The sequence below is a fragment of the Natrix helvetica genome (assembly GCF_964273705.1).
Source record: "Natrix helvetica genome assembly, chromosome: 5".
NCBI classification, from domain to species: Eukaryota; Metazoa; Chordata; class Lepidosauria; order Squamata; family Natricidae; genus Natrix; species Natrix helvetica.
The window spans coordinates 35,529,531-35,541,275 of record NC_138551.1 but is presented as its reverse complement, the minus strand read 5'-3'; the positions used below and the strand labels follow the sequence as shown (position 1 = coordinate 35,541,275).

Sequence of the window (11,745 nt, the reverse complement as noted above, 5' to 3'; positions counted from 1 at the left end):
CTTTCATCTTTCTTCTTTTATCCATCCCTTTTTTTATCCCATCTGGATATAAAAAAGAAAGAAAAAGAAAAAAACCCTCCAAAATCAAGATCAACTTTCTATATGAAAAGTATCAGTATGAAAGCCAGAGGACAATTACCTGGATACTACCAGTTCCTCTTAACACAAAGCCAACAAGCGCTGCAATTTTAATCAAAGTAGTCAATTCAATTCCTAGTGACTGGCACCTAGTGGCATGGGCTAAACAGGTGTGTGTGTGTGTGTGTGCGTGCACAATTTTCTTGGCAGCAATAAATACTTTGTCATTGTCTCCTTCTCCTGGGATAGACCTAGTTTGGTTTCATGCTAAGGCACCAGACTAGAAAGTAGGAAACTGAGTTCAAGTTCAAAGTTGTCAACACATCTGCTTCAAGGAATGATGGGATATGACTTGAGGAATGGTATTTATGTTGTGCAATATTGAATGAATGATTTTGGCTAAGTTGTTTTAAAGAAATAAAAACCTAATTCCTGCATTTGTGGAGTTAATGAATTCAGGATCTTTTTTTTTTTAACTTTAATGTGGAGATTTCTTTATAAAGATACGATCTTATATGTATGCATGTATGTATATACTGTATATTCGCATGTGTTTCAGGGGTTCTTTTGCTCTATATTTTTCTTCATGATACTTAGGACAATACATACATTCATAGAAAAAGTTCCTTGTTGACCATAACTCTGCTGTGGCTGCCAGAAGACCACAGGATGGAAAATGAACATTACCCATCTTTACCACAAGGCATTCCTGCATGCATTTTCAATTCCACAGTTGTCCTTAATCGGGTTCTTCATGGTGAAGTAACAGGTCATCTGTTGCTGTAGAAAACATAAGGAACAGAAATTCAGGGGAAACCTTAAGCAGATTCCAAAACCCTCGTGTTGGAACTTGTACAATCAGAAAATTCCATTACATCAGATTAGCTCAGAATGCTATTGCCATCTAATCTATTGGCCGAATCAAGCCAAAAAGTGAGGTCAGAACATCAACACTCTCATATTTGGCAGAGATTTGGCTCTCATCTATATCCAAATTCAACTGCTTAGCCCAGGTTCAGATGAGCAAGAGTCTTGATCTTCCTATCAGGAATCTGCATAGCAACATTGCAAATGGAAGCATTCAGTTCCAGGAGTGACAAGGAAATCATGGCACCCAAGAGAATACAAACAAGTGAAGATACAGTAAGTAATATTGACTAGAATTTTAAATATGAAATAATGAGATAATGAGCCAATAAAATCCATTTATCGCCCCTTCCCTCTCTCCCTCCTTCCTTCCCTCCTTCCCTCTCTCCCTCCCTCCTTCCTTCCCTCCCTCCCTCCCTTCCTTCTTCCTGTTGTTTGAAAGCCTATTTGCAAGCATAAGAAAGAAAAGGCAGAATAACACCTGTCTTTGCAGCTGGCCTCCATGAAGATCTTTAACTTGCTGCCTGCTGGGAAATGGGACGAGTCTCATGTTACACAGAGTCCTTTGCAAACAGCAAGGTTTGCAGAAAAGAATCCTGCAACCAGAAGATGTGAGGCTTGGGTTTCAGCCAGGATCAGGAGAGAATTGCCTGAAATTAAATGTTCCATGAGTGCAAAGACTATTTAATCACTGAGCAACACACACAGCTTTGACAAATGTTAAAAACAATCAAAACGTTGACCCAAAGTCATGGATGCCAAGCTACCAGTCGCTATTAATTTTCAACAATAATCCAGTTACATCAAAAACAATTCTTATGGAATGTGCATTTGTAGCCTAAAACCTATTACCACCCAAACATGTACATACATGTACTTCAGTGATAGTTTTCTCATTATACCTATATATCTGCAATGAAAAGTTTACTCAGTTAAACATAGGTAAAATGGTACCATGGTCATATTTTTCATGTAGATCAATGAAAAAGTCTTCCTATATTCCCCAAATGAGTGACATCACTGTGGTTTAAGACATGGGAGAAGTCAGGGTGCATCTTTGTGACTCTCTACTCCTGTTCACCATAAAGTATGCAAAAGCAATCCGATCTATTGGATCCTATTACTCTATTTAGCGTCAACTGCCTTGAGGGCTATCTGAATAGAAAAAAGGATATAAATTGAACAAATAAATCTAGCATTAGCCCTGATGATGTTACCTAGTTTTGGCAATGAAACATCTGCAAACAACAACAACAACAGCAACAACAACAACATTCAGAACACCAAGGAGCCCTCATGAACAAATAAATAGCAGACAAATAAATGGATGGAAATCAGGTCTAAGAGCACACCATTCACACACTGTCATAACCTAGCTAACAATGTCGGTTTCCCTTTCCAAACTACTGGAATCAGAGGCAGAATCAGCATTTTAAAAGTGCAGGAACATATTTCAAAAATTTAGCTATCTGACTGAAACTTGCATGGTTAATGTCTTCTACTTTCCATGCTTTCAAAATCCCTAAAAGAAATAGACAACAGGTTCCCAAAATGAAATAGATACAGGCACCTTGATTTTAATATTTTACAAACTGTTCTTTTTTTTAAAAAAATCATAATGAATCTCAAATTATCTTTTTAAAAATATTGCTATTAAAAGTTTTGCACAAACCATAATAGCTAACAACTAATAAAAAGTAAAAGGAGAAAAATGGAATGGAATGGGAATGGGAGGGAAAGGAAAGAAAAGGAAGGGAAGGGAAAGGAAGGGAAGATTTTGAATTTGTTCTGAATATAGTCCATTCTGGAACCTCCTTGAAAAACTGTTTTATTCTGCACTTTCTTTCATTATTTTGCTGAGAACTAGCCAGTAAGCTCTTTATGTTTCCTATCTATTGATCTATTTGTTATGGCAAAGGCAGGGGCTGACCAGGAACTAGAAGATCTGGACCCCTTTAATTTGGAAGTCTTAAAATATGCACTGAGGGTAGCAGACCATTCTGCTTGAAAACCAGATATAAACTCAATTATGACATGTGAACTTGAGAAATAAATGTCAAGAGATGCAGGAATTCCATATGCTTGTCTCCAGGCATCAGTAAATATGACACAAGTCTATGATTGGGAGCTTTACATTACCTATGCTTGTTTTGAGTTATTCTTCAGTTCATTGAATCACTCATCAAACTTACAGACTCTCTTGCATTAAACAGTAGCAAAAGAAAATGCCTTACTGCCACCCAGTAAGTTGAATTGTTGATTCTTCTCCTGCTGTGCTTGCACAAATGTGATCATCTCACTATATCAGATCTATTTAATATTTACACAATATAGCCAAGAATTCTAAATCACTCAGAATCCTCCATCCTTTTTCTGTGCATAAACCCCAATACAGTTTTGCAAGTGGAACTCTGCATTTATCTTAAGGTGGAGCCATAAATTGCCTTGTGTTTAAAGCCACAAGATGATATACTTCTTACATGCCAGTTGCCAAGGAAACAGTAGCTTCATTCAGAAGCAGAAGACTAGGCCAGCGATGTCATTTAAGGTAATGCATAGATTTATACACATTACTTATGAATACATTTACCTAATGGAAACACTTTTGCCACTTGCAAATTTGTTTGCAAATAATGTTTCTACTGTTTACTCTCAAATATCTTCAACAAATACCCTAGGAGACCAATCCAATGCTTTAGTCATACTTGCTGCAAATTGGCTATGGATCTACAGAAAGCAAACAAATTGCAGCTGGATAATTCACAAATACATTTCCTGGAATATTTACTATTTATTATTTTAGTATTTCGTTGGGGCCCCAGTTATTGGTTTAGTTCTCTACTTGGATGGTTGTGAATCCTTTAATAATTGTTGCAATACTATTGCGGTGTGTGTGTATGTGTGTGTGTGTGTGCATGTATTCCATCTGCTTCTTCTTCCTTTAGTCCTTACTCATGCAGATACCAAATGAAAAACAGTAGCCCACCATTCAGTGATTTTGATAATTTGTCACAAAACCCTGGAGGAATTTTTTTTAAATGATAGCCAATCATCTAATGATAAACTAGAATTCAAGAAAAGTATATAAACAGCTTATGTACTTAACTAATATGGCTATGTTGAAAAAGAAAGTCAGTCCAGAGATCGCTTCCGGTTGTTGAGAGCGATGGACGTTTTTCGTCCACCCTGCACTCTCTTGGTGGGCTTCCCTCGGCTGGGGGGGGCACAGGGTGCCTTGAAGGGGCACCCTGCCTTATGGGCTGCTCACTGGGGGTCCCCTGGATTGGCGGTGGCTGCGGGGGGCTCCTGGCATTGCCCCAGGAGCCAAGAAGTGAGAGGGGGTGCGCGACGGAGTTCTTCATGCTCCCGCGCGCTTTCGCTCCGAGACAGCTGGATGACTGACAATTTGAAGGATACAGCCAAAGTGCGGTGAGATGGGAATTCTCCCCAATTCTCCTTTTGACATTTAAATGAAAGATCGTCAGCTTTTTAAAAGATTTTCAATCCCCTGCTGGGAAGTGTGATTGGAGGGAGGGGGATTCCCCCCCCCTCGGAAAAGCAGCTTGGATTCATCTCCTCTCTCGGAGGAGAGAGAGAGAGTCTTAAAAGAAATCACACTCACTATAAGCAATGGCAAAATGAATGTCCTAATGCAATTGTGAAAGAAAAGTGATGATCTGACTTTAAAAAAAAAAAACTTTGAAAACTTTAGACTTGTTGCTTTCTGATCCCCGGGGCTGGCGAAGCAAGATGGCATACTTCCATTGTCTTTATGCCCTTTGAAATTAGACTCCTCCTATGAAAATTGCTGGCATTGTACTTTTGCCTCCGTGACTCCCAGAAATATCTCTTGCTACAGAGTTCCTTGGATTTGGAATAACTGACTTGGCTGGATTTGAATTATATAGAGGGTCTTTATTCCTGTCTGGACTCCCTGCCTCATGGTCTCTCTTGGTTGTGCCTTTCCACAGTCACCTCTTCTTTTTATGGACATAGATATCTCTGAGTCCTCTTTTTATGATGGCTCCGAAGAAACCACCTGGGAAGCTAGGCTCTGCTCCTGCATCTTCAACATCCAGTCCAATTGGTCAACAGTCATTAACATCATTTTTACAGCCTAAAGCCCCTAAAGAGGAATCAATAACTCATCAGCTGCTTCAAAAGATTTTAAAAGGGCAGGAGGAACTGAAAAATCAATTGAGAGAGATGAATGAACAGCTCATAGAAAATCAAAACCAAACGGCACAAAACAAACAGAGACCAGACGTTCTGGAGGAGGGGATAGCTGAGATGAGGGGGAGGTGAGGGCGGGTCCAGAGAGGAAATTTAGAAGTTGAGAACCACATGATAAAAATGGAATTTGAAAGGATGTCTTTTTTCCTTAGATTTCAAAATGTAATTGAGACTGACAATGAACACCTGAAGGAGATCATGACAACAATGTTAGCTGAATACATTAAAAAAGACAAACAGCAGTTAGGATGGGATATTGACTTGGTTTATAGAGTTAATTCAGCTTATGCTAGAACACACAATATTCCAAGAGAGGTTCATATTAAATTTCTTAGAAAGGCTACAAGAGATGAGATTCTGGGGGCACAAGGGGGGCAAACATTAAAATACAAGGATAGAGAGATAGCCATCCTGAAACAAATCCCGAAGAAAGTGAGAGATAAGAGGAAAAAATATGCACTATTAGCAAAAAAAACCTATTTGACAAAGGATTTTGGTTTCGGTAGCTTTTGCCAGAAGGTATGCTGATTTTCTGGGAGGGCAGCAGAGTTAGATTTAATACAGGCGGAGGCCTTCATGGAAAAAAAACAAAGCTATTCTAGACAAAGCGGGAGCCAGTACACAAGATATGGGAGGGGCCGAGGCTTTGCTGGCAGGCGGGGGGGAGGAGGCAACAATGAGAAAACTCAGATCACAAAAGTAAGAGAAAAATAGTGCAATTGCTGATATAATGAATCTTTTTGTTAGATACAAAGTAAATGATTGAAATTATTGAAAGATATAATGTAAAAATAAGCTGTTAAAATCTAGCTAAGCAGAAACATCTTGTTTATCATTTTGTAAAAGTTATGAGACTTGGGGGGAATACCATTTCCTGCACGATGTAGCTGTCAAAATTTGTTCCCATATCCACTACTCCTATCCTTAAAATTTTATAAAACCAATAAAACTTTTTTTCCAAAAAAAGAAAAAAAAGAAAAAGAAAGTCAGTCCAGGAAGTTTAAGAAAAAAGTGACTGTGGGAATACTTGTCTGAACATCTAATTTTCAAAAGGGTTGCACAGAGCTAAAAGTCTGCTTCTGAAGTGTGGTAGACACTCCTCTTCAATTGAAATAGCCAATTGAGTCCAATCAGTCCTTTACTGAGACACAATGAAGCAATAGCTTTCCACAGACAAAGCACCTTTTGGAGATATTTCTCTTCTGATCCCCAGATCCTTAGCTCTCAGTTCCACATGAATTTACAGTACTGTACTACCACAAAGCTGGTGACAGCATGCTGAGGTAACATAAGTTCAGATTGTGCTGCAGTTATGATGGCTGCAAGCCCAGCAAGATGCTGACCAGTTTGGAACATAAATAACATGCGGCTACCACTGCATCATGTATCACTTATGATATGGACACTTCATCTCTCCATCACATGTTGTATTTCTTTTGAGTGGGTATAGTGTTGCAGACTTAACAAAAGAGTAAATTAAGAAAATTAGGATTCTAGGTGACTTTTCTGAACAGCTCTCTGACCAAAGTTGTTGTTGTTGTTTGTTGTGATTGTTGAGTAAGAGGCAACTTTGGCTGACACCAGTTCAAGGCATCTGAAACCAAATGCTACATAAGTCCCTTTCTTCTTCCCCAATAGCAAAAATGCAAAACCACGTTTAATAAGCTATTTGCTGACACTGAATTATACCCCAATCTCTCCAAATCATCTTGCTACAGTATATAATGACAGGGACAGCCCTGGGTTCTATAATGAATGTTAGAGCAGATCATTTAAAATATTATATTTCATTTAAAATGAGAAAAGGAGTCCTGCCTCTGCTATGAATATAAACTCAATTGGTCATTTCTATAAACGCTTTTTGTAATTTTACCTGCTATTCTCTTGGATGCCATACTCCTAAAGTATTACGAATGATGAATTCAATATACCAATTACAAAGCAGGAATGAACTGCTAAGTTGATTTGTCATTATGATCATTATTCATCATCGCACAGTCAGCCAGATGTTCAGACTGGGTTTGGCATATTTGACTACCTATTGAGTCCTTACCAAGAACCTGGGATAGGCAAAACTGGATGTTTGATGGTATTACAGATATTGTCACAGTATGTAAGATGCTCCAAATAAAACCACCTTCTGCTATTGACTGATGGAACAATTGCCTATGGTGTTCAAGGGGTGCTTCAGTTGTTTTGGGATTGCAAAACAATTGATACTATCCTTACTTGCCTTTGCCACAGTCATTCTATTTCTATTTGTAGGTATTTGTTTTTAGTATTAATATTATTATTTATTATCATCATTGTTGTCATGGTCACTATCATCATCATCATCATCATCTACAATGGAGATTTTTTGTCCTTTCTTGTCCTTTCACTCAATAAAATGGTTTGCTTTGCTTTGCTTCTGGATTCAGAACTTAAAGATTTGCAGATGTACATCAAAAAATATGTTTTGGAAAACCTAAGAGGAGAGGTGTTCTCCTTCTTGCTACACTAGTTGTAAATCCTTCTGGCAGAGAAGCAGCTGCTCTAGGAGAAGATGAAAAAGCAGTGGGGAAAGATTCAGTGACTGGACACACTTTATTTGAAGTACAGTTGGTCTCTGTAGCCAGGCCATATCCTGATTCTTAGGAGAAAACAAAGGGATGAACAAGGAGATGGAAGATTATTCCAAAAGTCCTTGGAGCTGGAATTATAAGCTGAAGATTCAAAATGCACTGAGGAAAGGTTTTAAACTTGAGTGTCTCTGTTCTCTAGGATTAGAGTGAGACAAGATGGTTTGTGTGTTCTACCAGCTTCTTACTTACAATTGTTTCCACTTCTGAAGAAATATTTGCTTCTTGCTCCTCCTTGAGGGGTGGCTGGTGAGTACATTTTTGCTCCTGAAGAATCAATACCTCTTCCTTATTATCAGGGAACTCTTTCGACCCAATATAACTCAAGAATGACTATACTCAGTGGTATTGAATGCTGATAGATCTCCTACATAATATAAAGACATACATTCAATAAATAGCTGTGGATAAATAACTTCACATAACTCACACTTTTCAAAGATTTCTTATACAAATGCTTAAAATATAAGTATTCCACAACATTGCTTTTCAGCAACATCCGGAAAGTCAAAGTTTTTCATCCTTCTGCTACAAAATTGATACTGTGGTGACAGGAATACAGTTCAACAATGAAAAGTGATGAGAGTTAAAGTTACACAATTGGCCTGTTGCCCTGGTTCACGTATTATTTTCATAGCATTATCCAGAAGGCAATTGAGAAGGAAGCTTATTCTTCTGTAGACTTATCAGGTTGTTTCCATTGGGCACCTCTGACTTTTGCCTATAGGATTGTCATGTTGCACCACAGCAGTGATGCAGCAGTCTCTTTGCATGCCACAAGTAGTTATTCTAAAGTAGTGTCATATGTTACGGTCATATGTCACTAAACAAAGCACCAGAAATGATTGCAACATTTAAGAAAGAAATAGTTCATTGTCGTTAATGTCCTACAATATCTTGTACAGTACAGAGAGTCTTACTTTTGAATTCCTAAAATTCCTTAAACATATTAATATGATGGGCAGTGAAACAGCAGTTTCTAATAAAATCAAGTGTTCTTGTAGAAGAGACATTAAATTTTCATTTTCCTTAAGGACACTATTCATGTTTCAAGAAAAGCAATAAAATGAAATATAGTTTATTGAAATTTATTGGACTCTTTAAAGCATAAAATAGATGAGAATCATCTGGAGATTAATTTTCATGCTAGGTGATGTAGCATTTGTCTGATTAACTTGCAAGTCTTGTATTTCAGCTTTGAGAGCTGTAAGGCCAAGGAATCTGAAATGATCTTTCTACATTCTTTTTCAAATTTGCCTACTACTTTTTGCTGTCTTCTTCTCTAGCATAAAGAGCCAGCCCAAAATATTTTGCTATCTGAGGCAAAGTGATAAGCGGAATCTTCTCAACCATCTAATCCCAGATGGATATTACCCAAGGACAGTCAGCTAGGGCATTATAGCTAGAAAATCCCATAGGAGCCATTCTTAACAATTATGTTCAATATTATAATAGTAAAATCAAAATTTACAGGGTCTTTATGGTATATATCATATGTTATGTGAGGCTGCATATCATTCTGCCTCATGACTGGATAGGCCCTTACAGCAGCAGCTATGAAACTAAAAGTAAACTATCTAATGAAATGAGTCTTTAAAAGATCAGTTGTTCCAAAAAAAACATTTGGGACAACCACAACCTTTAAAAGATCAGTTCAAATTTTAGATATCCAGTGCTCTTGATCATATTCTGTACCTACCTTTAGCTTGCTTTTGATATCTTGCTTCCATGGTCTTCTTTCCCCCTCTATTAAAATTTCAGCACAATCTACCTAAAAGAAAGATACAACAACCACTTACCAAAAAAAAGAGTGATCACATTTAGGGATCTATGGACCATTCCAGAGAATTTGAGAGCAGATCCTTTCCAGAGCTTTGGATGCACCTCACAAAGTGAACCAGATTAATATTATTATTTATTATTATTTTTATTCTGTCCTTCTCTCCTACAAGGGTGACTAGGGCTAGGTTACAAGTTATAAAACAAGTAAAAAAATAATAATTAAAATATTAAATGTTAAAACTACAGAGATTAGAATACTGTTAAAAACTGTACTAAAAAAACTAAGTGAGCTAAGAGATGGACAGAACAGGGGTGGAGACTTCTTACCCCATCAGCCAGCTCCGGCAGTGAGCACCAGAAAATCTCTGCATATCTCTAATAAAATATAATATGCATCATTTTAGGCCTAGGTTGAAATCTGCCCTTGAAATGTCTAGGGGAAAAGCACCTTTGGGACTACCCTTGAAACTGACCCTTAACTATGAAAGCCCATTTGCTCCGTTGGGGACTGTCACAAGGAATTGGAAGGTTTGCAGGACACTTTCTTTGTGATTGTTTTTCCCTTTATTGAACCCAAAAGTAAAATTAAACACATAACTTTCAGTTTCAGGCTTGTAAAATAACTAAGGTGCCACCATTCCTTCCTCCCTTTTAAAAAAAATAAATAACAGTGGAATGGTAATAAGCAAGTTTGATTTATGATCGAGCAAGGTTTTAAAAGCTAAGTCTTTCACTCTCCTGAAACAGAACCACAGTGTGGCCTCAACCTAAAGGACTACTTCAAGGTGTATGCACTGCTGTTACTATACTCTATTGGGATTTTTTAAACTGTGAACTGTAAGATCTAAGGAAAGTTCATTCAAACTTAGCCAATTATTTATCGCTAAAGCTTTCCATTTTGATCAGAAGTTCTAAGATGCTTTTAAACTAATAGGTCCCATGGCCTGCCAGAATTTGAAAGCACAGCTCTGAATTAGTCATTATTAAATATATTTGTAAGGGATAATTATATTAACTGGCTTTCTCACTGTCTCAGGTTAGTTTTTTTCTCCTGTCGGGTGGCCAAACGAGCCTTCTCCAAGTAAAGTTATGATGAACTAACTTTCATTTGCTGCTTATTGTTTCAGTACATCTTCTCTTGAATCACCACTTCAAGAGTTTTTCACCAGTTTCTATTGGAATCAAAAGCAAGTTTTCAACACCCAAAGGTAACTAGAAAAAAATTGGCTTGCACTTTCTCCTTCTTTCTATGGGATGTCTCCTAAGTTTTATTCTTGCCAGCATAGCAACATCTGCCATGCTTTCTATTCTATTGCTTAGTAGTGTTCACTAGATTTTATCCTCTCCTCTTAGGAGGCGGGGGGAAATTGCCCTTTTAGCTACAGTATTTGAAGACTCATTAATTGATAACTAGCATTGACAGCCTAAAACATTTGTATTAATTCTAATCTTCTGCATATATTTCTGAAGACAGTGGGGAAATATTAGGGAATAAGGATTCTCATCTGTACAAGTGTATCAAAAGTTCTCTATAAATGTTTTTTCAGCTCTTACGTAACTGAAAGTGCTTCACAATTGTCTAGGTGAGGGAACAAAATAGCAGATTCAAGATATTTTTACTTTTTCAGCCAGGAGATTCACAAGATTTGCTGAAGTTTTAATACTTTTTCACAGCAGCCTGTGATTCTCATCTTGCTAATGTAAGCATTGGTATAAAGCCCTTCAACAAAGCATCAAATTAATCTAGTCTAAAAGGGGTTGTGTAATTATTTATGTACCTCTAAAAACAAACAAACAATTATTTCTGACAGGACTTAAAAGTGATGTTAATCAGCATATTCCCAAAATAACAAGCTTAGCAAAATTAGAAACTATTCGGGGGAAAATTAGAAACTATTGTCCTGCATATATAAGTTTGATTTGATCTACCAGATATTTTCTCCTTTAGTTTTTTGTAGAAATATGAACATATATCCACTAAAGAGAAAATGTAGCTATGAATTGCTTGAAATCTTCGACAGCTACTTTAATGCACCTTTTAAATAAGCAACCTTAGTTAGCTTTCCTTTCCCAATCTTCCACTGGATATTAATTAAACAAAACACAGGATTTTCCTGTACTATTAATTAACTAGCTGTATTCCTGCATTGCAGTGAACTGCAGT

General features: G+C 37.3%; 1 long non-coding RNA gene across 1 annotated transcript in view; it reads right to left on the bottom strand.

Moving 5' to 3' along the window:
• Positions 1–280: 280 nt before the first annotated feature.
• LOC309393874 overlaps positions 281–11,745 on the bottom strand; it is a 39,702-nt gene continuing 28,237 nt past the window's right edge. Inside the window, exons 3-6 of the long non-coding RNA XR_014175649.1 lie at positions 9,499–9,570; positions 7,992–8,166; positions 1,427–1,595; positions 281–858 (exon numbers count right to left, since the gene is read on the bottom strand). This is a non-coding gene — a long non-coding RNA (uncharacterized lncRNA). The remainder of the gene's footprint in view (positions 859–1,426; positions 1,596–7,991; positions 8,167–9,498; positions 9,571–11,745) is intronic.